The sequence below is a fragment of the Anolis sagrei genome, chromosome 1, assembly GCF_037176765.1.
Source record: "Anolis sagrei isolate rAnoSag1 chromosome 1, rAnoSag1.mat, whole genome shotgun sequence".
NCBI classification, from domain to species: Eukaryota; Metazoa; Chordata; class Lepidosauria; order Squamata; family Dactyloidae; genus Anolis; species Anolis sagrei.
In genome coordinates this window covers 238,645,031-238,666,934 of record NC_090021.1, presented here as the reverse complement: position 1 = coordinate 238,666,934, position 21,904 = coordinate 238,645,031, and the positions used below count along the sequence as shown (strand labels likewise).

The 21,904-nt window shown below is 46.2% G+C and overlaps 1 protein-coding gene across 1 annotated transcript in view; it reads right to left on the bottom strand.

Moving 5' to 3' along the window:
- The window catches only part of SYT12 (synaptotagmin 12), a 99,332-nt gene extending 77,886 nt beyond the window's left edge, over window positions 1-21,446 (bottom strand). The window contains exon 1 of the mRNA XM_060770029.2: window positions 21,107-21,446. The gene's annotated coding sequence lies outside the window, so the exon portion shown is untranslated. The remainder of the gene's footprint in view (window positions 1-21,106) is intronic.
- Between the last annotated feature and the right edge of the window lie 458 nt (window positions 21,447-21,904).

Here is a 21,904-nt window from a genome sequence, read left to right as displayed (position 1 = left end):
CAAGCAGGGTTAAATGATGCCGGGGAAAATACACTCCATTTGAAAGAAGAAATAATAAATGGATGCCATGGAAAAAAGAACCACTACCGTAGACAGAAGAAAGACTCCTGAGAATAAAGGAAAAGCTAAGTGTCACCAAATAATAGGAAGCCCAACTATGATTAAAACCTGGGCACCATGCATTAAACGGCAAATCAATCAACTCCTCTACTAAAGCAAATTTCAATTAATGGATGCTAATTTTAATTGCCTGAGACTGAGATAGAGGACCATGCTAGTTTTTATTTTAAAGATGTTCTTGTTATGGCATATTTGTAACAGGAAATTAAAATAAACTGGGCAGCTTTTTCTTATGACATTTCAGGAACACGTTTATCAAGTTTTTATGTTATCTCACACATATTTAATAAAGAACTAGTTATTATATTTAATAAAGAACATCTACATATTAGACAGCACAGCATAAAGAGCATAGGTGCATTGGCTTGCCTCATGCATGAAGCCACTTAACTCAAAATGATGTGATGGAAGAAATGACCTGAAAGAGGCCATAAACAAATGTCTGACCTATAATGAACCCCAGGAAGATGTACCTCATTAGTACAAGGATGGAGGCGGAGGACAGGGTTTGCTAATATCTGAAGGCTGATGGAATCTGATGGACGGCAGCCTGGCCTTCAAGTGATGACTCACTGATAGAGGACAATTAAGATTTCATTTCTGACTGGATGAGAATGATTCTCCACATTAGTGTCGACTAGTAATGACTGGCCTAAGTGGTTGAGAAGCAGCTGAAAAATATTATAAAACTGGAAAGACAAAAACTAGGCTGACAGAGTCAGTTTCTCATATACCAAGATAGCGGTTCAGAGCTTCTTTGTTTTTCCTGGCTGATAACCATCCCAACCACATTTGTAAGACAGAGCCTCTGCTCTTAGACAGACTCTAGCAATACTGTTTTTATCTAAATAGATATATTCCCATGATGAATGTAATTAATGCCCATGATGGATAGAAGTATGTATGTAAATAGATATTGCTAGGTACAGCAATGCCCAGGGCTGATTTCTTCCATGGATGCCTGTTATTTTCATCCAGAGATGTTTACATTCTTCTATACATTGAATATTATTATTATTTATTATTATTAACTTTATTTGTACCCCACTAACATCTCCCGAAGGACTCGGTGCGGTTTACAAAGGCCAAGGCCCTCAATAAAACAACAGCATAACAAATACAACAATAAAACTCATAAAGCAAACCAATAAACATTAAAGTAATAATAGTAAAACATTAAAACAATACATCATGGCACATTAAAACTAGGACCGGGCCAAATGTAATGAATAAAATTAAAAGTGCTGGACATGAAAGGTGAAATGTAAGGATTTTAGGGTAGGTGTGATGTGCAGGCAATCTTAAATCTCTAGTAACGTAGAAATGGCTGCTAAGAAGTTCTTTACAAGTGTGAGACAGGTGTATAAGTGAATGTTTACTAAGATTAATATGAAAGAATCTAATGAAACACTCTCTATTCAAAACAAGTGTGGGATCTGTATGAGATGCTAATATAAGATGTAAATGCCCGATGTTTTACATGCAATATAAAGTCAACTGGCAAGTGCCTAACTACTGAGGCATCTATGTCCCTAGGTTATTTTGTGTTTTACCAAAATTGCCTAAAATGGGAGCCTACCCATTCCTCAACATTAAATATGCTGAAATTCCAGTGCTTTAGAAGACTAGGGACATCTTCATATGGGCCCTGTCCTAGGATGCTGCGAAGACGCAGCCAGGACAGAGCCCATCATATGACACAGGGCTACTTCCAGCGCGACTCCAACCTGACTAAATGTATACTGCATCTTGCAGCATGCTAAGAGACAGCCCCGAGGACACCGGTGACTACCGGTGTTCTCATTCAAGAAGACGGGGACAGTGTGGGATCAATTCAGGGACAGATGGGAAACCTCATGCGATGGTAAGGGAGTGATGCGGGGTACTGCTCAACTATTTCCCTCACTACAACATGGATTCTGCCGTGGTCTCCTGGCTTAAGGACCTTCAAGTGATGAGGTACTAATACTCTCTGTTTGAACCATACTGTTGCCCACAAAGTGGGAACCCTGGCAACCAGAATAAGACAAAAGGGACCTCCAAATAGATATAGATTAGCTGGCAAATGGCACAAGATCATGTATCCCCTAGTTTTAAAAAGGCAGGGGTGGGGAATCATATCTGTTTTGCATACACTTCAATTAAGATATTAGAATACACTCCATTTCCTAATGCCACTTAAGGCCCCATCTACATTGCCGTACAATGCAGTGCCATAATGCAGTTTAACTGTATTGAGCTGCTTGATATAGCAGTGTAGGCACCTATAATGAAGTTCTGCATAAAGAAACTGCATTATTTGGCAATATAGATGGGGTCTGAGAGTAAATTGTTGAGTATGTAAGACAAGGCTTACAGAAAATATATTTTATATCTTCTTTACAATTTGTCCAAAAGATTCCCTCACTACCTTTATAAAGAATTCTTTATAAAGATGCTTCCGTTTCCGGTATGGCGGATGGCAGCGCTCCTCGGAGCTGTGACTCAATAAGAACTTGATCCAAGGGAATCCGAGGCCCATCTCCCCTCCTGATCCTCCCTAACCCAAGAAAGGGGATCCAGAACAACCTGGGGTCTCGAAAGAGGCCCACGGCGGTCAGAAAACTCCAGGAGGAAAGGAGAATCGGGAGAAGAAGTGGAGGGAGATAAATGAGGTAGAGCGCCGCCATCCACCGCGGCTGGCTCCCTCAACCCTCAACCCTCAACTGGTAAGATCTTACCGGGTCCCTCGAGCTCTGAGGGCCTGCTTGATGCCTGCCTGACGCCTGGTTCGCTGGGTGGGTCACGACTGGTATCACCATCTCATCAGGCCAGCGGGGAGATAAAACCACCTTCGCAGCCGCCATTAGTACTGCGGCGCTGCATTGCTGCTCGGCCCAGCCGGCCAAGCTGACGGCCCTGGCTGATTGTGGCGGCAACATCTCAAGCCGTTTCTGTGGGCCAGCGCCGCCCCCTCCTCTCCTTTCCAACCCAACCCACACGGCCCTTCCCATCGTTCTTACCATCGTCCTCCCTGTCGCTGGAGTGCCAGCCGGCTCTGCGGCCGCCATTGCTGGATCGGTGCCTTGGGCCGTGCCTTCTGACCCGGCTGCGGGGTCGTCGCGGCCGCGCGGTCTTTGGGGGCGCGGCTGGGAGGCCCGGCGCTTGTCTGCGGGCTGCCGGCGCTGCGCTGGCCGGCTGCCGGCGCTGCGCTGTGCTGCCCGTGTGTAACATCGCTGCGGCGGTTCTGCTCTCCATCGGCGGCTGCTTTCCACTGGCGGTGAAGTCAGCCCGGCCGTCTATGTGGTGTCGACTGCAGAGGAGGCCCCATGAACCTGCGTCGTATGGACGCCATACTCGACGCCCTGATGTTGTTTGCTGTTGATTGCTAGTGCGGGGCATTATCCATCACACCCACTAGCGTCGGGAACGAACATCGCCACGCTCCCATCAGGACTTAAGCACCGACCGGAAGGCCTACCCATCAGGAGACCATTTAGAACTCATAGTAATAAAACTTCTGTTTCGTGACAGCGCCCTCTCTGGCTGGAAGTGCAATAACACCTGCCTTTTGGAGCCACTGCCCACAATATATAAGACCAACTCCCTCTGACTTCCATCAGATTCTCTGGACGGCCAAGAAGAACTAGGGACCTGGCCAAGGGGTGCCGGCTTGCTGTCCACGGGCCCTAGAAGCGGGGTCCTTGTTTTGATTGGCCCACTCTAGTTGAATGACATTGGGACATCTTTGGGGGCACAGACCTTGAGCTACTGAATTATTAAGCACTTTAGTCCAGCACTGAGACCAAATGGGTCATTAGAATCTGAGCCATAGAAAGCCATTCAGTACTGTAATCTAGCACTTTAATCCTGCACTTTAGTCTGCCTGGGTTGCCATAAGCTATTAACTGGTTCAGAGCCAATAAGCTGCTGTGAGGTGTGGTATTATAGCACTGTAGCACTTTACTACAGCACTGTGAATTCCAAAATCGCCTGATGTCATCGCTGTTGTCATTTTTGGTAACGCTGATAGCCCTCTCTGCTAATACTGCTCAAATGCACTTTATTGGAAGCAAGGATGGGGGGGACCCTAGGGGTTCAGAGTTTTATAACCACAACAATGTCTGTTATGATTACTATGCATTAACATCTGATACTGCAAGTGAGGAAGTGAGAGGGAACTCCCCTGGGACGGGTGGTTCTATGGGTGTGGGGGCTGCTATAGAGGTGGTGACAGGTAGAGGAAGATACGGGAAAGGGAGAACAAACTACTCGATCCGACCCAAAATTTTCAGCAATAATTTGGCAAACCTAAAATGCTCTAAGAATGTAAGACAAAAACAAATCCGGCCCAAAATTCACAATAGAACATTGGCAATCCCAAAGATTACCCATATTACAACCTCACAATCAATTCGGCCTGAAAATAATAGGAATATATTGGCAATTCCAAAAAAAAATCCTCCCGACAAGATACAACTGAGATGTCAGGATGGTGGTCCTTCTGGGCTAAGGGTGGTGCTGTTCAATGCCAGGTCGGTAAATGGGAAGTCCTCCATTATTCGAGATCTAATTCAGGAGGAACAGGCCGACCTGGCATGTATAACGGAGACCTGGCTGGACGAGGGGGGAGGTGTGAATCTCTCCCAGCTTTGCCCGCCAGGTTACTCTGTCCAGCACCAGCCAAGGCCCGGAGGGCAGGGAGGAGGAGTGGCAGTGGTCTATAAGGTTTGTATTCCCCTAATCAGGTGCCCCATCCCACAATCATCTACATTTGAGTGTGCCGGCTTCAGGTTAGGTGACCGGGACAGGATAAGGATTCTGTTAGTGTACCGACCACCCCGCTGCACTACAGTCTCCCTTCCTGGGCTAGCAGGAGTGGTCTCGGACATGGCGTTGAGCTCCCAGCGGCTTATAGTCCTGGGGGATTTCAATGTTCATGCCGAGACTGCTCTGTCAGGTGCAGCTCAGGACTTTATGGTCGCCATGACAACCATGGGCCTGTCCCAACTAGTATCTGGTCCCACCTATACCGCTGGGCACACACTGGATTTGGTCTTTTCGCAGGGATGGGGTGATAGTATCGGGGTGGAGGAGCTAACCATCGCTCCTTTGTCATGGACCGATCACTACCTGATTAGGTTTAGACTGACTGCTCCTCCCAACCTCCGCAGGGGTGGTGGACCCATTAGAATGGTCCGCCCCAGGAGACTTATGGATCCTAGTGGCTTCCTGACGGCTCTCGGGGAATTTCCCACCTCCCTGGCTGGCGACCCTGTCGATGCCTTGGTCTCTCACTGGAACACCGAGATGACTAGGGCAATCGACACAATCGCTCCAGAACGCCCCCTCTCGAGTAACCGAGCTAACCCGGCTTCTTGGTTTACTGAGGAGCTGGCAGCAATGAAGCGAAAGAAGAGGTGGCTAGAGCGCGTGTGGCGCAGAAACCCGACTAAATCAACCCAAACACATCTGAATACCTTTTTAAGGTCTTACGGTGTGGCAATAGAGGCAGCACAAAAAACATCTTTTGCTGCCAATATTGCATCTGCGAAGAATCGTCCAGCTGAGCTCTTTCGAGTTGTCAGGGGTCCATTAAATCCGCCGAAAAGCGAGATCCCTGACAGCTCTGGAGCTCGCTGTGAAGCGTTTGCTCGATTTTTCGCAGATAAAATTGGGCGGATTCGGTCGGGTTTCGACACCACTTTACCTGCAGTCTCTGAGAATGTAACGAGAGCATCTGCTTGTCAAGTTTTGTTGGATTCTTTTCAATTAGTTCAGCTTGAGGATGTGGACAGGATCCTTGGAGAGGTGCGGCCTACCACATGCATCCTAGACCCCTGTCCATCCTGGCTTATAAAAGAAGCCAGAGGGGGTCTGGCGGAGTGGGTGAAGGTGGTGGTTAATGCCTCCTTACAGGAGGGCAAGATTCCAGCGAGCCTAAAACAAGCTATTATCAAACCGCTGTTGAAAAAACCATCACTGGACCCCACTCAATTAGACAACTATCGGCCAGTTTCCAATCTCCCCTATTTGGGCAAAGTCCTGGAACGTGTGGTGGCAGCTCAACTCCAGGGATTTCTGGTAGACACTGATTATCTTGATCCGGCACAGTCTGGCTTTAGACCGGGACATGGAACGGAAACAGCCTTGGTCGCCTTGGTAGATGATCTGCGCAGGGAACTGGACAGGGGGAGTGTGTCCCTGTTAGTTCTGCTGGACCTCTCAGCGGCCTTCGATACCGTCGATCACGGTATCCTTCTGGGATGACTCACAGAAATGGGACTTGGGGGTACTGCTTTGCAGTGGCTCCAGTCATTTCTTGAGGGACGGTCCCAGAAGGTGTTACTGGGTGACACCTGTTCGGCTCCACAACCATTGTCGTGTGGAGTCCCTCAGGGATCTATTCTGTCCCCAATGTTGTTTAACATCTACATGAAGCCGCTGGGGGAGATCATTCGAAGTTTCGGACTGCGGTGTTATCTCTATGCAGATGATGTCCAGATCTCTCACTCCTTTCCACCTGTCACCAAGGAGGCTGTCCAGACCTTGAATCGGTGTCTAGCTGCTGTGTCGGACTGGATGAGAGCTAACAAATTGAAATTGAATCCAGACAAGACAGAGGTCCTACTGGTCAGTCGTAAGGCCGAACAGGGTATAGGGTTACAGCCTGTGCTGGATGGGGTAACACTCCCCCTGAAGACGCAGGTTCGCAGCTTGGGAGTGATCCTGGACTCGCCGCTGAGCCTGGAACCCCAGGTCTCGGCGGTGGCCGGGAGAGCTTTTGCGCAATTAAAACTTGTGCACCAGTTGCGCCCGTACCTTGGGAAGTCTGATCTGGCCACGGTGGTCCACGCTCTTGTTACATCCCAGATAGACTACTGCAACGCGCTCTACGTGGGGTTGCCCTTGAAGACTGTTCGGAAACTCCAACTAGTCCAGCTTGCGGCAGCCAGATTGCTCACCGGAGCGACATACAGGGAGCATACCACCCCCCTGTTGTGCCAGCTCCACTGGCTGCCGGTTCAATTCCGAGCACAATTCAAGGTGCTGGTCTTAACCTACAAAACCCTATACGGTTCTGGTCCAGTGTATCTGTCCGAACGTATCTCCCTCTACGTCCCACCTCGGAGTTTGAGATCATCTGGGGAGGCCCTGCTCTCGACCCCACCACTCTCACAAGTGGGGCTGGTGGGGACGAGAAGCAGAGCCTTCTCAGTGGTGGCCCCCCACCTGTGGAATTCACTCCCGGGGGAAATCAGAACAGCACCAACCCTCCTCTCCTTCAGGAGGAGGGTGAAGACATGGCTGTGGAACCAGGCCTTTGGGCAACCAGGCAATTAGATAAGACAACCAAATAAGACAATCAGATGTGTAAGATCGGCAGGTTTGTCGAAATGGAACCAAAAACAGATCTTTGAGTTAATGTACACTGATGGGTAGGAGGAAGATCCAGGTTTGTATTGTTTTACTGATTTTATCATTTTACTGATTTTATTGGATAATGTTGAATTGTGGGAATTTGTACTGTTATATTTTTGAGATGATTGTTTGTGTGGCAGGCGTCTAAGTGCGCCTTGCAGCTGTAAGCCGCCCTGGGTCCCCTTCGAGGTGAGAAGGGCGGGGTACAAGAACCCCAAATAAATAAATAATAAAATACCTTCAGATTTAATTGGCTGCATCTACAAATGTCCAAAGACTTTTTAAATCACAAATTCTTGGTCTTCGCAGAATATCTATTGGCCTGTAAATGGTGATGGCTGATAATGACACCATAGTTCAAGACAATAAAACTTTGTGTTATGTTTTGACACTTACGATGGAATGTGAATGAGGTATTTGGTGATGCAAAGAGAACCCTGTCTCCTAAAACACCATTCTTGTTTGTAAGTACTTACTTCAAGGGATTCTGGGCTTCTTTTAATACCAAGCAAGAGACTGGCTATTTAAATCCGACAAAGTAGATTAAGCTACTTTGTAGGCATTTAATCTTGCCCAATGTGAATGTATTCAATTTTTAACTCAATTGGGTAGAATTAAAACGAAACATCTTAATCCTAATCATTCATGTCTATGTGGAGATTTAATATGTTTTCACCAATCCATTTAAATTCACAAGCTCATTTAATCGGTCCATTTGTAGATGCTTCTACATTTTCTCAACCAGTTCTCAGATTTTCCCCAGCAGGTTTGTAATAGATAATCTGACTAAGGAACCACTTTCTAAATATTCTATTTCCTTTCGGGAAACAAGACTCTGACTTCTCCTGATATCACTTTCCAATGTTACAAAATGTTGGCACAACTCATTTGATCACATATCTCTTAAACCTACTTCTTATCAAAGACTTATATAAACATCAGCTGGCAAAAACATGTCTTCTGATGGTAATGGCAATGAACTTATCATGAACAGAACACAAAGAATAGGAGTATTTCCATTCATAGGAGTATGTTGTTGCTCTTTATTCAAGACCTGACACACATTGATTTAGAAGCAGATACATGACAAAGTACATTTCATAGGAAGTTTTATGTAAACCAAAGATCTGACACCAGTTTACACTGTAGTAGAATCTGTCCCATTTGTTCTTTTCACTACATTATTGTGAGTCTTCATGTGTATTAAGCCTTTCTATTTTCCAGCTTTGTTGGATGGGTATCACCAGTTCTTGAGCCAAAATGAAATAACCATCCAAAATAGTATACTCAGGAGAACTCAGATATTTGCACATTTTAATTGGGGGGGACGACCTAAGGAGGAACTAGATCCCTTCTGATCTTGGAAGGTAAGCAAGGACAGCCCTGGTTATACTCTGATGGAAGTCTGTCAACAAATACCAAGTGCTGTAGGTTATTTTTCAGAGGAGAGAACTGGCAAACTCATCTGCAAGTATTCCTTGCGTAAGAAAGTCCTATGAAATTCACAGGGCAATCCTAACTCAACAGGTGACTCGAACATACACATACGCAAAGGACAAATTGTATTTCCCACAGAGAGAAACACAGAGAAAGTTTCCCCTGGTGGCACAGCCATTTAAACTGCTGAGCTGCTGAACTTGCTGACCGAAAGGTCAAGGTTTGAATCTAGATAGTGGAGAGAACTCCCACTGTTTGCTCCAGCTTCTGCCAACCTAGCAGTTCGAAAACATGCAGATGTGAGTAGATCAATAGGTACTATGGTGGGAAAGTAACAGCGCTCCATGCAGTCATGCTGTTCACATAACTTGGAGGCATCTACGGACAATGCCAGCTCTTCGGCTTAGAAATAGAGATGAGCACCAACCCCCAGAGTCAGACATGACTAGACTTAATGTCAGGAGAAAACCTTTACCTTTACCAGATAAAAAAGAGAAGAGTATTAGATTAATTTAGTGATCCCTAGGCATTAAGTAATAATGGTGAAGGAAGCAGCAAGCTAAGATGGAGCCTAGCAGTAAGACAAACTGAAGAGGAGAGGGAGCAATTGGATGTATGGAAGGGAAGAGGGGAGAATGAGCAATTAAAAGAGATGAACATAATGGAAGGAATCTGAGGAAGAGGAAGCCAGAACTGGAGAGCTGGAGGGGGAAAGTGATGGTGTGAAGGGCAGGAAGAGAAAGCAATGATGACCATGTTTATTTTGCTGCTGCCTCCATGGCTACAGGAGTGGCCATTTGGGTGTGGGTACTGGCATCAGGCAGAAAGGAAAAATGAAGAGTACAGAACTATACTATGCTGCTGCTCCTGCCCCTCATAATCAGAGCCACTTACATATTTTTTGCCATACCACTAAGCAGCATGCTTCTGCTATGTAGATCAATAGTTAATATCTTGCTGGATGTAGAGATCCAATTGTAAGAGTTACTGAAGCTGGACATATTCTTTTAGATGTACTGAAGATAGATTTTACAGTGGATATAAACTGTTAAGAGAGGAGCTCTTTACTCAATTATATTCCTCTATAGCTCTACTGACTTTAATGCTGAAACTCTGGGACTATAAAGAATAAGGGTGAGAATCAGAAGTTTATACAAAGGAAGGGCAGGAACTCTTTTGTATGTCGAGACACGCATTGCCTTCAAGAAAACTGGTAGGGATGGGAGTGTAAACACATTCTGATTAGGGAAGGAGCTGAAGCCAGCAATAAGTAGGGCCAGACAGAAAAATGACTGAAGTCCAATCTCTCTTAGTCTTTACAGAACTGCATTAATTCTACAGTGTAGACACGCCCCTAGAAAGATATCCTTTCTATGAATTTGCTAGGTCCTCCAAAGCATACCTATGGTGACTTCTGGGGAAACTGTACCATGGAATGTGCCAATGACACCCACTTCCATTTCCAATTTCTATCTAAATTTGATAAAAGCTGGTTCAGTTCTCAACCACTGACAGATTTTAGTTATAGGTTAGACAAAAGTGAATAAACTGAACTTGAATCCAGGAAAGACAGAGGTGTTCTTTGTCAGTAGGAAGGCAAATTAAGGACTAGGGATGCAGTCTCTTTTACATAACATCACATTTCCACTAAAGAGGCAGGTCTTTAGTGATACCTGTGTATTAACCCTGAACTTGAATTCTCAGGTCTTGGTTTTGGCCAAGAGCACATTTCTGCTCTTAAAGTTAGTGTGTCATCTGTGCTCATTCTTGGAGAGTTGAGATCTGGCTGCAGTGACAAATGGCTCAGTTACATCCTGACTCATTTCTGTAACATGTTCAACATGGGTCTACTTTTGATAAATGCTCAAAAACTGAAGCTGGTCCAAAATACTACAGCCAGACAGTTGACGGGGACCAGTTATAGCAACATACAACTCCCTTGTTACAAAAGCTTCACTGGTTACTAGTCCATTTTCTAGGCATATTTCAAAGTGCTGGTGGGCTCTACAAAACCATGTTAAACATCCCATTTTCCTTCTATAAGCATATCCTAATTTTTAGGTGGAGGCCCTTTTTGCTGCCCTACCACCTTCGGAGATACACTACTGGAGACAGGAAGAGGGACTACTCTCAGATTAGGGATTTTCTTTCCAACTGAGGTTAAGTAATAATCCTTCCCTGTTGTCCTCTTACCAACAGACAAAGATTTTCTATTCAGGAATAGTTTCAGCCAGCAATGCATTTCAAAACACCCATATTTACTCAAGTTAGTGCACTATCAAATGTAATGCACACCTCAATTTTGAAAATCCTGAAATCAAATAAAGGATTTTCTGGTGCATGTAATGCACCCAACGGTGCAGGCAAGGTAGCATCAGGGAGGCAAGTAGCAGAATAACCAACATGGAAGGGAAAGCCCTACCCTTCAGCTGACTGGCCTGTTGTCCTCCAGGACCCGCTTGCCTCCCTCCATCAGCTGCCTTCTCCTTCTGCTCCTCCCGGGCTCAGGTGGAGGTGGCTGCCTCCCTGGCTCTGACCCCAAGGCCCCGGTATGTCCACAGTCTTTGGGGAGGAGAAGCGTTGTAGTCTGAGCCTTTGTTCAGCCAAGGTGCATCCAGACATCTTGCAAAATGTGCAAGCTCCTAAGTTTTTATGTGGTGCGTCCAAACCATGCCTCAGATAAAAATGAATTTCTCTGGCACAAAGCTGGAAAATCCTGCTTTGTACAGAAGTAATTTGACAGCTGGAAAGACCCAGGTCTTTCAGAAGACCCGGGTCTTTCCAGCTGTGGTCGCTGTGTGTATTGGACCCAGGGATCACGTTATGTGACTTCTGGTACCAACCCACACAGCTGTGTTGGAATTTGTGGGCTCCTGGAACCTGGAAAACCCAAGACAGCTCCCCCCTCCCCAAAACCCCTTTCAAAAGCCTTAAAAAGAAAAAATAACTTCCCCGGCTGGCATATTCCTGCTTTTGTCCCTTTCCTGGTGCAAGGGGAGGAGGGAAATCACTCCGGCCCCACCCTAATTCCCCTGGTGAATCATTTCAAAGTTCCCGGGGAGGGTGAGCAGCAGGGATATGCCAGCCAGGTAAGTTCTTCTTTTCTTTTTAAGGCTTTTCTGGGAAGTTTTCTTTTGTGTCCAGGTGTCCTGCCGGAAGGTCATCTGAACATCACCCCCACCCCCTAGGAAAGCACAGATGCTTGTCTGATGTGTAGACTGTAATGCAGACCCAATCACATTTTTAAAACCCGATTGGACCTGAATTAAAGTCCCGTCTGGAACTGCCCCCAATTTGCGATCTTACCATCATTGGCAGCTACATCTGAAACTGTAGCAGCAGAAGCAGTAGAGGTGCCTCAAATGGCACCTCAGATTTTGAAGCACAAATAACAAAAATAATAATAAATGGCCTAATGTAATGTAGCCTAGTTTCCCAGTATTAACAGTTTTTGTTTTTAATGAAATGGTGTCCCCAGTTTCTATTGTTTGCTGAGGAAAGCAAATCTACAACCTTTATGTAGCAGTACAGGAAAATCCACATCTACTCTCCATGCTTTCATTTGAAATGTATTTATATGCTATGTCTTCTAGTGGTAAATTTATGTGCCTGATGCTAGAGGAGAGATAGAACTATCTAAAACTGAATACATTTAAAATGGCCTGATAACCATGACATTTCCTAAATAAATGTACCAAACAGAAGACCTTTGCAGAATCTTTCCTCAACTAAATGGATTAGCACAAAAGCAAGGAGCAGAAATGACACCTCCTAGCTTTAACCATCACCTACTTTTTTATTTTTTACAAAATATATCCCCATGGCAATGTCTCTCCATTCAGAAATCTGGTGATATAAATGAGGAGATGCAGACACTTTTATATACTGTGCCTTTTTTCATTGTGCCTGCTCTCTGTTTTTTTTGACAGAGTGGTGGTTCAGGAAGTAGAGAATCAATCTGCTTGAGTGGGATCCTAAGTCCACTCTTGAGGCCATCCCAAATTTTCATTTTCACGATGCTAACCAGAACCTGTATAATCTGGTTCTGGTTAGTAGCGTAAACTGTATAATCTGAGACAGAACAGAGACAGCCACAGAAAATGGGTAGCAATTTAAGCTGCAGCCTCATTAACAGGCAAGCAGAGGTGAAATATAGATTCCCCAGGAGGCTTTGCAGAGAAAAAGGAGAACGATTTACTGCACTTCTAGGACCATGGGCTATTCAAACAAAGCTTTCGTAATGACATGCAGATAGCCAATAGAAGTATATCCTCTGATTCTGAGCTTTATTACTATTTTTTTTACAGTTACATTCATAATTGTATATTTGGCTCATAAATAATCACTTGCATGTTACATCAAGGTTGTAGTTACAGACATTTTCAATTACAGCGATACTAAAGAGAACATAGCATAGGATTTCCTTCATAGGTTTGTCATTGTCTCCCTCTAAGGCTTTTTCTTGTCCAAGGTCACACAGTGAGTTTCCATTATCATGTAGTGGCTTTTTCAGAATTGTAGTCCAGCTCTGAAACCACTGCACCACACTGGCTGTGGCAGGTAGGCTAGACTCTATTTCTGAAAGACTTCAGACAACAGTGATATACAGTGAGTGGACCCTTGGTATTCACTGGAGTTTGGTTCCAGGACCTTTCGTGGATACCAAAATTGTGTACAATGGCATAGTAAATTGGGTCTTTCACATAAAACAACAAAATCAAGGCTTGACTTTGATTTTTTTTATTCATGCAATGGAGGGTGAAATCTGTGGATGCAGCATCTCTGGATGCAGAGGTCAAACTGTATTGGAAAAACAACTAATTCTTTTTTTCCTTTTAGGCTGGGAAAAAATTAACTTACAGCAGTGTATTTGGACAGCAGAAAATGTTGTGTATTCCTAACCTTTGTGGACTCTTTTGTGAAGATGATATATAAGTAATCCATCAGGTTCCACATTCTGATTTATTTTTTAAACAATATAGCATTTCACAAAGGGTTGTGTGAGTTTTCTGGGCAGTATGGCCATGTTCCAGAAGCATTCTCACCTGATATTTCACCTGCAAATATGGCAGGTATCCTCAGAGGTTGTGAGGTCTGTTGGAAACTAGACAAGTGAGGTTTATATATCTGTGAAATGTCCAGGCTGGGAGAAAAAAAACCTGTTGTCTGCTTGAGGCAAGTGTGAATGTTGCAATTGGTCACCTTGATTAGCATTTAATGGCCTAGCAGTTTCAAGGTCTGGCTTCTTACTGCTTGGGGGGAATCCTTTGTAGGGAAGTGATTAGCTGACCCTGGTTGTTTCTTGTCTGGAATTCCCTTGTTTTTTAAAGTGTTGTTCTATAGCCATGTATAAATATGTGAGAGGAAGCCACAGGGAAGAGGGAGCAAGCTTGTTTTCTGCTTCCTTGGAGACTAGGACGCGGAACAATGGCTTCAAACTACAAGAGAGGAGATTCCATCTGAACATTAGGAAGAACTTCCTGACTGTGAGAGCCATTCAGCAGTGGAACTCTCTGCCCCGGAGTGTGATGGAGGCTCCTTCTTTGGAAGCTTTTAAGCAGAGGCTGGATGGCCATCTGTCAGGGGTGATTTGAATGCAATATTCCTGCTTCTTGGCAGGGGGTTGGACTGGATGGCCCATGAGGTCTCTTCCAACTCTTTGATTCTATGATTCTATGATTCTATGATTTACTGTTATGATTTTAGAGTTTTTAAATACTGGTCATTCCACAGATATATAAACCCCACTTGCCTAGTTTCCAACAGACCTCACAACCTCTGAGGATGCCCGGTGTCCCGACGCGGGGTTATCCGACAAACATCAGGAAAGAATGCTTCTGGAACATGGCCATACATCCCGTTTAGACTACTGCAATGCTCTCTGCGTGGGGTTGCCGTTGAAGATGGCTCGGAAGCTTCAACTAGTCCAACGTTCAGCAGCCATGATTCTAACAGGAGCAGAAAGCAGGGAGCATACAACCCCCCTGTTACGCCAACTCCACTGGCTACCGATTTGGTACCGGGCTCAATTCGAATAGTCAGTGCAATGAGTGTAATGAACATAGGAATGGAACAATGGATGACGGATCTGGATCATGTTTTTAGTGATGAGACGCTAGTGAATGGCTATTGTTGTTAATTGTATATTATTGTATAATGTGTTATGATGTTAACTGTTTTTATACCGTGTTATTGTAGCATTGAATTTTTGCTGTTCTTGTTGTTAACCGCTGTGAGTCGCCTAAGGGCTGAGGTAAAGTAAATAAATAAATAAATAAATACAGCCTGGAAAATTCAAAACAACCCAGCGATTCCAGCCATGAAAGCCTTCAACAATGCATTTCACAAAGGATTTTCTAGCACTACACAGTAGGCCTGGGTAACAACGCAAAAATTTGTTTCTAAAATCGATTTGTAATTGGGGGTTTTTTTTGTTTCGATATTTAAAATAATTACAAAATTTTCCAAAAAAAAGTTCGGTATTTACGAAATTTTGTAAATATTTACAAAACATTTTGTAAAGATGGCGCCCTTTTTTTCAATATTTTTTAAATATTTTTTAAATTTAATTATTAATTTAGTAGAATAGGGAGGAGAAATTAAAATTATTATTAAGGAGGGAAGGCAGGCACTCACTCTGGCGGGCCCTCTAATCAAGGTGGTCAGTTGAAACATTCACACCTCGCTCCAGCAGACAAGAGTCCTTTGTCCCACCCTGGTCATTATTCCACATAAATATAAACCCTTTTTCCTACTTCCAATAGACCTCACTACCTCTGAGGATGCTTGCCATAGATGCAGGCAAAACGTCAGGAGAGAATGCCTCGCTTGCCCCTCTCGCTCGCCGCTCGCTCGCCCCTCTCGCTCGCCGCTCGCTCGCCCCTCTCGCTCGCCCTCTCGCTCGCTTGCTCAGCTGGCGCCGAGAGAGGAGAGCTCCCAGCAAGCATCGGCAGGCGGCCATCTTACGTATTTCCGAAATGGACGGAAATACAAAATTTTTTGGCGCCTGCCGTTTCGATATTTAAAAACACTTCCAGGTTAAAAAAAAAGTTTTGTAATCGTTTCGTAATTCAAAAATTAACGAATTTTTTAACGAATTACGAATTAACGAAATGAATTGACCAGCCCTACTACACAGCTCTATTCATGTTTAGTCAGAGATAAGACGCAACACTTTCAACAACATTTAACTCCATGTAAATACAGGATGACTAGCTTGCAACCTTAAGAAGGTTCATTCACTATCAAAACACATATCACTGCCACTCCTGTGCTTTATGGTTACCACAAAATCACCTGTGGGAGATTGGGCAGGGGGGTGAGAAAGAGGGCCAGAAGAGCTGGCATGAAGCCACTTTTATTGTAATTGCTTTCAATTATGTTTTATCTTGTTCAATATTTGTGCACATACTATAAAAACTGACTATAGCACAGAGGTTGAGATTTTGATCAGCAAAATCTGGTTCAACCATGGCATTTACTCAGTAACCATCTGTCATCCTTGCAGGGCTCTTATGGGTATGAAATGGAAAAACTTTGCCCATGTGTCTGCCTTGAGATTGTAGCAGTAAGGCTGAAATACCAAAATAAATACGTAAATAAATAATGAAGTATTATGGCTAAAATGCCAGACATACAAAGGGTTTCTCAAAAGAGAGTGGAATGACATCTAAAGTCAGTCATTACAATAAAGCTTTTATGTAATTTAGCACTTTAATGGACTTTAATTCTTCCCTCCACCATTGGATTTTTTTAAAAGCCCAAAACTACCTAACAGATTTTCTAAAACTGCCACCACAGCATACATCCTTGATTTATACATGAGAAATATATTACCATTTCTACAATGCAATTCATTATTCATGCCACACACTACACATGCTAACTTCTAAAAAGGCAGGCTGATTTTCCTAGGAAGATAAAAAAAAATCAAACCAGCAAGAATGGAAATGGAATGCTCCCTGTGTCTCCGGGGAGAAAATAAGCCCAAGTGGACCGGGGAGGTAGGGAGAAAACAGCTGGAAGCAAGGAAGGAATTGAATCTGGATACAAGTATTTAAAAACTCTAACATTAGGACAGTAAATAAAGAATAACACTCTGAAAACGGAAATTCCAGACATTCCAGCTTTTTCTTTTCTTTTCTTTTGTCATGTCAGGAGCGACTTGAGACAACTGCAAGTCGCTTCTGGTGTGAGAGAATTGGCAGTCTGTAAGGATGCTGCCCAGAGGACACCCAGATGTTTTGATGTGTTACCATCCTTGTGGGAGGCTTCTTTCATGTCCCTGCATGAGGAGCTGGAGCTGATAGAGGGAGCTCATCCACATTCTCCCCAGATTCGAACCTGCAACCTGTCAGTCTTAAGTCCTGTCAGCACAGTTTAACTCACTGTGCTACCGGGGGCCAGCTAACACCTCTCAAAAAAGGATTCCCCCGGAATGCTTCTGGAACATGGCCATACAGCCTGGAAAACTCACAGCAACCCTGTGATTCCGGCCATGAAAGCCTTTGACAATACAAAGAAGGAACTACCTACCTGCTTGCCTACAGTTGGCCTGTAGACCACATGTAGTCTTGGGGGCTGAAACGGGCCTTCCGTATCATCTTATGTGACCTTTCAGATGCTAGACTACAACTCCATCACTAGACATCATGACTAGAGCTGATGGGTGTTTTGACGTAGTAAAACATCTGGAAGGCTGCAGCTTGTTCTGTTTGGTCCGGATAGTGAGGTTTGGATTTAGATACAAATCTTGTGGATGGGATGGCTGACTTTCAAATGTCCTTTAACCTTTCCCCAACCTCAGAACCACAAAAGTGCTGTTGGGTGACCATTCCCATTATCCCCAGTCCGCATGGTAGACAATCAAAAGTGATGGGAGTTGTCATCCAATAACAACCAGGGACCCAAACTGGGTAAAAACTAAAGAGCACTGGTCACTATGTAAAATAATATATAGTTGGCCCTCTACATCCAGGGATTCTCTATCCATGGATTCAATGGCCCGGTGAAGGCAATGATAAGGTTGATGTGGGCCTCCATGAAAATGAGTATGACACGCTTGCTGTAGACCTATGGTGGCCCTCTGCATTTTATGGGATTCTCTGAGGCAAGGCATATTCAGAGGTGGTTTGTAATTGCCTTCTTCTGAAATATATCTTAAAACAGGGGTAGGTAAACACTATCAACATCAGTCTTCTTAAGGACTACAGTTCTATACACTTGTGGCCAGCTGTTGGGGAATCTACGCTGTTAGGCTCAAAAAATAACCCTCAGTTGGGGAGATTCTACCATAAATATAGCTGAGTACCAGAAGTAAACTTCATAACCAGCAGAAACTCATGTGATGAGCTGGGATAAGCTTCTATTTCTTAGGATTGCACAGTCAGAACTTTAGGTTCAAAATATTTATTGAAGTAACAGAAATACATTCTATATAGAAAAAGTCTTGGAGCTAACTAGCTTATTGAGTCTCATCTTCTAAGAAAGGTAAAAAAGGTAAAAAGTCAAAAAATCAATGCAGCTACATTTTGCCTAAAAGGAGAGGCAAAATGTGCATCCTCACTGGAAGAGGGGAAAGGCAGAAGAGACAATGGTGGTGAAAGGCGACATGGCCAAGCCCAGGGCAATAAAAATACCTTTAAAAAGGAAGTTCCCTCACAGAGATTCCCATACTACATCTTCAAAGGGGGAGGAGAGAGGGCAAGGAGGAGGAGGAAAGACAAAGCCCTTTTGGGAAAGTATGCATGGCAAAGTGGGGAAAGGAATCCCTCAGCTTAATCCTCGCCAAGGTCTTAAATCAAAAAATAGTTTTCTGAGATCTACAGAGATACTCCAGAAACACCTCAGAAAGCGAGAGTCCAAAAGTGGCTGGCTAAAACCAGGAACCTCAATCCATGGCTGATACCAAATGAGAGACTCCGTCCTGGGCACACAGAAGACTGGCCAACTTGGAAGGTGCTGAACAGGCTGCACTCTGGCACCACGAGATGCAGAGCCAACCTTAAGAAATGGGACCACAAAGTGGAGTCCACGACAAGCGAGTGTAGAGAATAGCAAACCACAGACCACCGATTACAATGCAGTCTGAGCCCTGCCACATACACAATGGAGGACCTTCTTATAACAACACCAGAGGTACTCCAAGTGGCCAGCTCCTGGTCAAAGGATATTTAATATAATGCCAAGTTTTTAAATATTGTGTGTTTTTCTAAATACATTACAACTGCATCCTTGGTTTGCTCCTGATATGATAAATAAATAAAGCTCAATCCTATCTCTAGTCTAGCTACTCATTGAGGACTGGAGACTTGAAGACACAAGAAACTTGTGCAGTCCAGGGATGAAACCCAGCAATGAGAACAGGAGGTCATTTCCTCACCTCCAGCCATACCTTCCCTTCTCCACCCTCCCACCACCACACAGTGTGCAAACTAAAGACCCAGAGGTGTTGTAAGTTTTCCAGGCTGTATGCCACGTACAGAAGCATTCTTTCCTGACGTTTCGCCTGCATCTATGGCCGGCATCCTCAGACCTCAGGCCCTTTCTTTTTTTCCCCCTCAGCCGCTTGAAAGCCTTCGACAATACATGAAAGAGACAGAGTGCGGGTCTTCTCCCCTTGTCTCCACAACAGGAGGGCGGCAGAGCAGTGCCTTTTCCCCATTCCTGGGTCTCTTTCCCTCGTTCAGGGGGAGTGGGGAAGACCTCTTGGAATCGCCCGCAGCAAAAGCCCTGCCTGAGATGCTTCCAGCCGGGAGGCGGAAACTTCCAGGAAACGCCGCGCTTCCAAGAAGAGGCGCCAGCGAAAGTCTTCTCCCGCCCGAAGAAGATGAACCCTGGGCATCAAGAGGAAGCTTCCTTGGCTCACGGAAAGAGAGAAAGGGGCAGCCTTAAAGGATCGGGAACGGGGGAGAGGCACAAAAAGCCCATTCACAGAAGAAGAAGGAGGCGAAAATAGTGAAAGAACAAGCCACGGAAGGAATACTACGGGGACTGGAAACCATACACACAAATACGGGTTTTGGAAGAGGCCGCCCTTTCCCTTATGGGATCCCCGGGGTCCAAGCATCTCCTGCCCCCCTTGATCCCTGTCTTTTTCTGCACCCTTTTCTCTTCCCCAAGGAGGGCACTTGGTCTAGTTGGGGTTTCCACCAGCATTCCCAGCTTCCCCGAAGGGAAATCCTAGGGAGGCTGGGGAGGTTAGCCCTCTAAGCTCTCACCCCCTTTGAGAAGGTCAACCCCCACCGGTGGCGCAGTGGGTTAAACCCTTGTTCCGGCAGGACTGAAGACCGACAGGTCGCAGGTTCGAATCCGGGGAGAGCGCGGATGAACTCCCTCTGTCAGCACCAGCTCCCCATGCGGGGACAGGAGAGAAGCCTCCCAAAAGAATGGTAAAACATCAAAAACATCAGGACGTCCCCTGGGTGACGTCCTTGCAGACGGCCAATTCTCTCACACCAGAAGCGACCTGCAGTTTTTCAAGTCACTCCTGACACAAAAAACCAAACATGATCTCGGGGGTCCTTTTGTCGGGGAGGGGGGCCTTGGGAGTGTCAGCACAGGACCGCCAGAGGAGCGGGTCCCAAACAGGAGCCCTCCTCCCGCCCCGAAGCCCCTCGCCTGAGCCTGAGGAAGCAGAGGAGGGAAGGAAGGAAGGAAGGAAGGAAGGAAGGAAGGAAGGAAGGAAGGAAGGAAGGAAGGAAGGAAGGAAGGGAGGGAGGGAGGGAGGGAGGGAGGAAGAGGGAGGGAAGGAAGGCAGGCAGGCAGGCAGGCAGGCAGGGGGAAGCGCGGACCTCTTTCCCGCGGCGTTCGCCTTCCTTGCGGTGCTCCAGTTGTATCTCTTCGAGGCAGAGAGGAAGTTTCGGGTTAGTGCAAGCCTAGAAAGTTGGGGACCGGAGGGGGATTTCTGTAGGGAGAAGCAGAAGGGGGAGATCGGGAGAGCCAGGCCCTCCTCCCCGAGAGGAGAAAACGCCAGAAAATGCCATGGAGGGGAGCAGGAGCTTTGCTATGGGAAGGCATGCCCGTGCCCCTAACCATCTCGAAGGAAGGAGGGAGGGAGGGAGGGAGCCCTCCTCTGCCTCCTTCGCCAAACGCCTGGTTGCCGTGGTGGTGGAGCAGCTGCGTCCTCCTCGCCCTGGTGGCCCCTTACCTGGCCGGAGTTTGGCGCAGCGCTAATGGCCCGAGAAGGCTGCAGAGGAAGAGGAGCGCCGCGCCGGCCGGAGGGCTCCTTGCCTTTCCTTCCTTCCGTCCTTCCTTCTTTGCTTGGCTTGCTTTCGGCCAAGGCTAGCCGGCTTTCTTCGGGAGGGGAAGGGAGGGGGGCCCGGGAGCAGCAGCCAAGCCCAGCCCCACGTGCTCCGTCCGCGCCAGGGTCCGCCACGGAGGCCGAGGGCGGCGAGGGGCTGGAGGCGCGGGAGGAGGCCCGAGACGGAGGAGCGCCGCGTCCCCTGCAATGCCTGGAGAGCTCCTCGGGCACACGCGCGCGCGCACGCCCCCCTCCCGCCTCTCCTCACGAGGTCAGAGGAGGGGGTGTGGCGAGGAAGAGGAGCCAGGGCAGAGGAAGGCTCCCCCCCCCACACCCCGAGCCCCTGCTGCAGCCAAGAGAGGGGCTGCCTTCCAGGCTGCACAAGGGCACGGCCACCTTGACGAGGAGCCTTGCAAGACCCCCTTGAGCAACGGAGCAATGGAGAGAGAGAGAGGGAACGCCAGAGGGGCCGAAGCGACCCCTTGCTTGGCTTTTTCACCCCACCCCCCCCCCCGCCTTCTCCCAGCCACGTGCAAGAAAGAGGGGGGCAAAAACCTACAAGCAAAAGAAGGGTGCGTGCGCCCCCCCCCCCACTCTTCTCTTTCCCTAGCGAGGAGGGGATGCTGCAGTGCCCGGGTCACCTTGCCAGAAGGGCTCCAGTTGTGTTCGTGTTCTAGGCAGGAAGTGTCCATTGGGTTCCCCAAG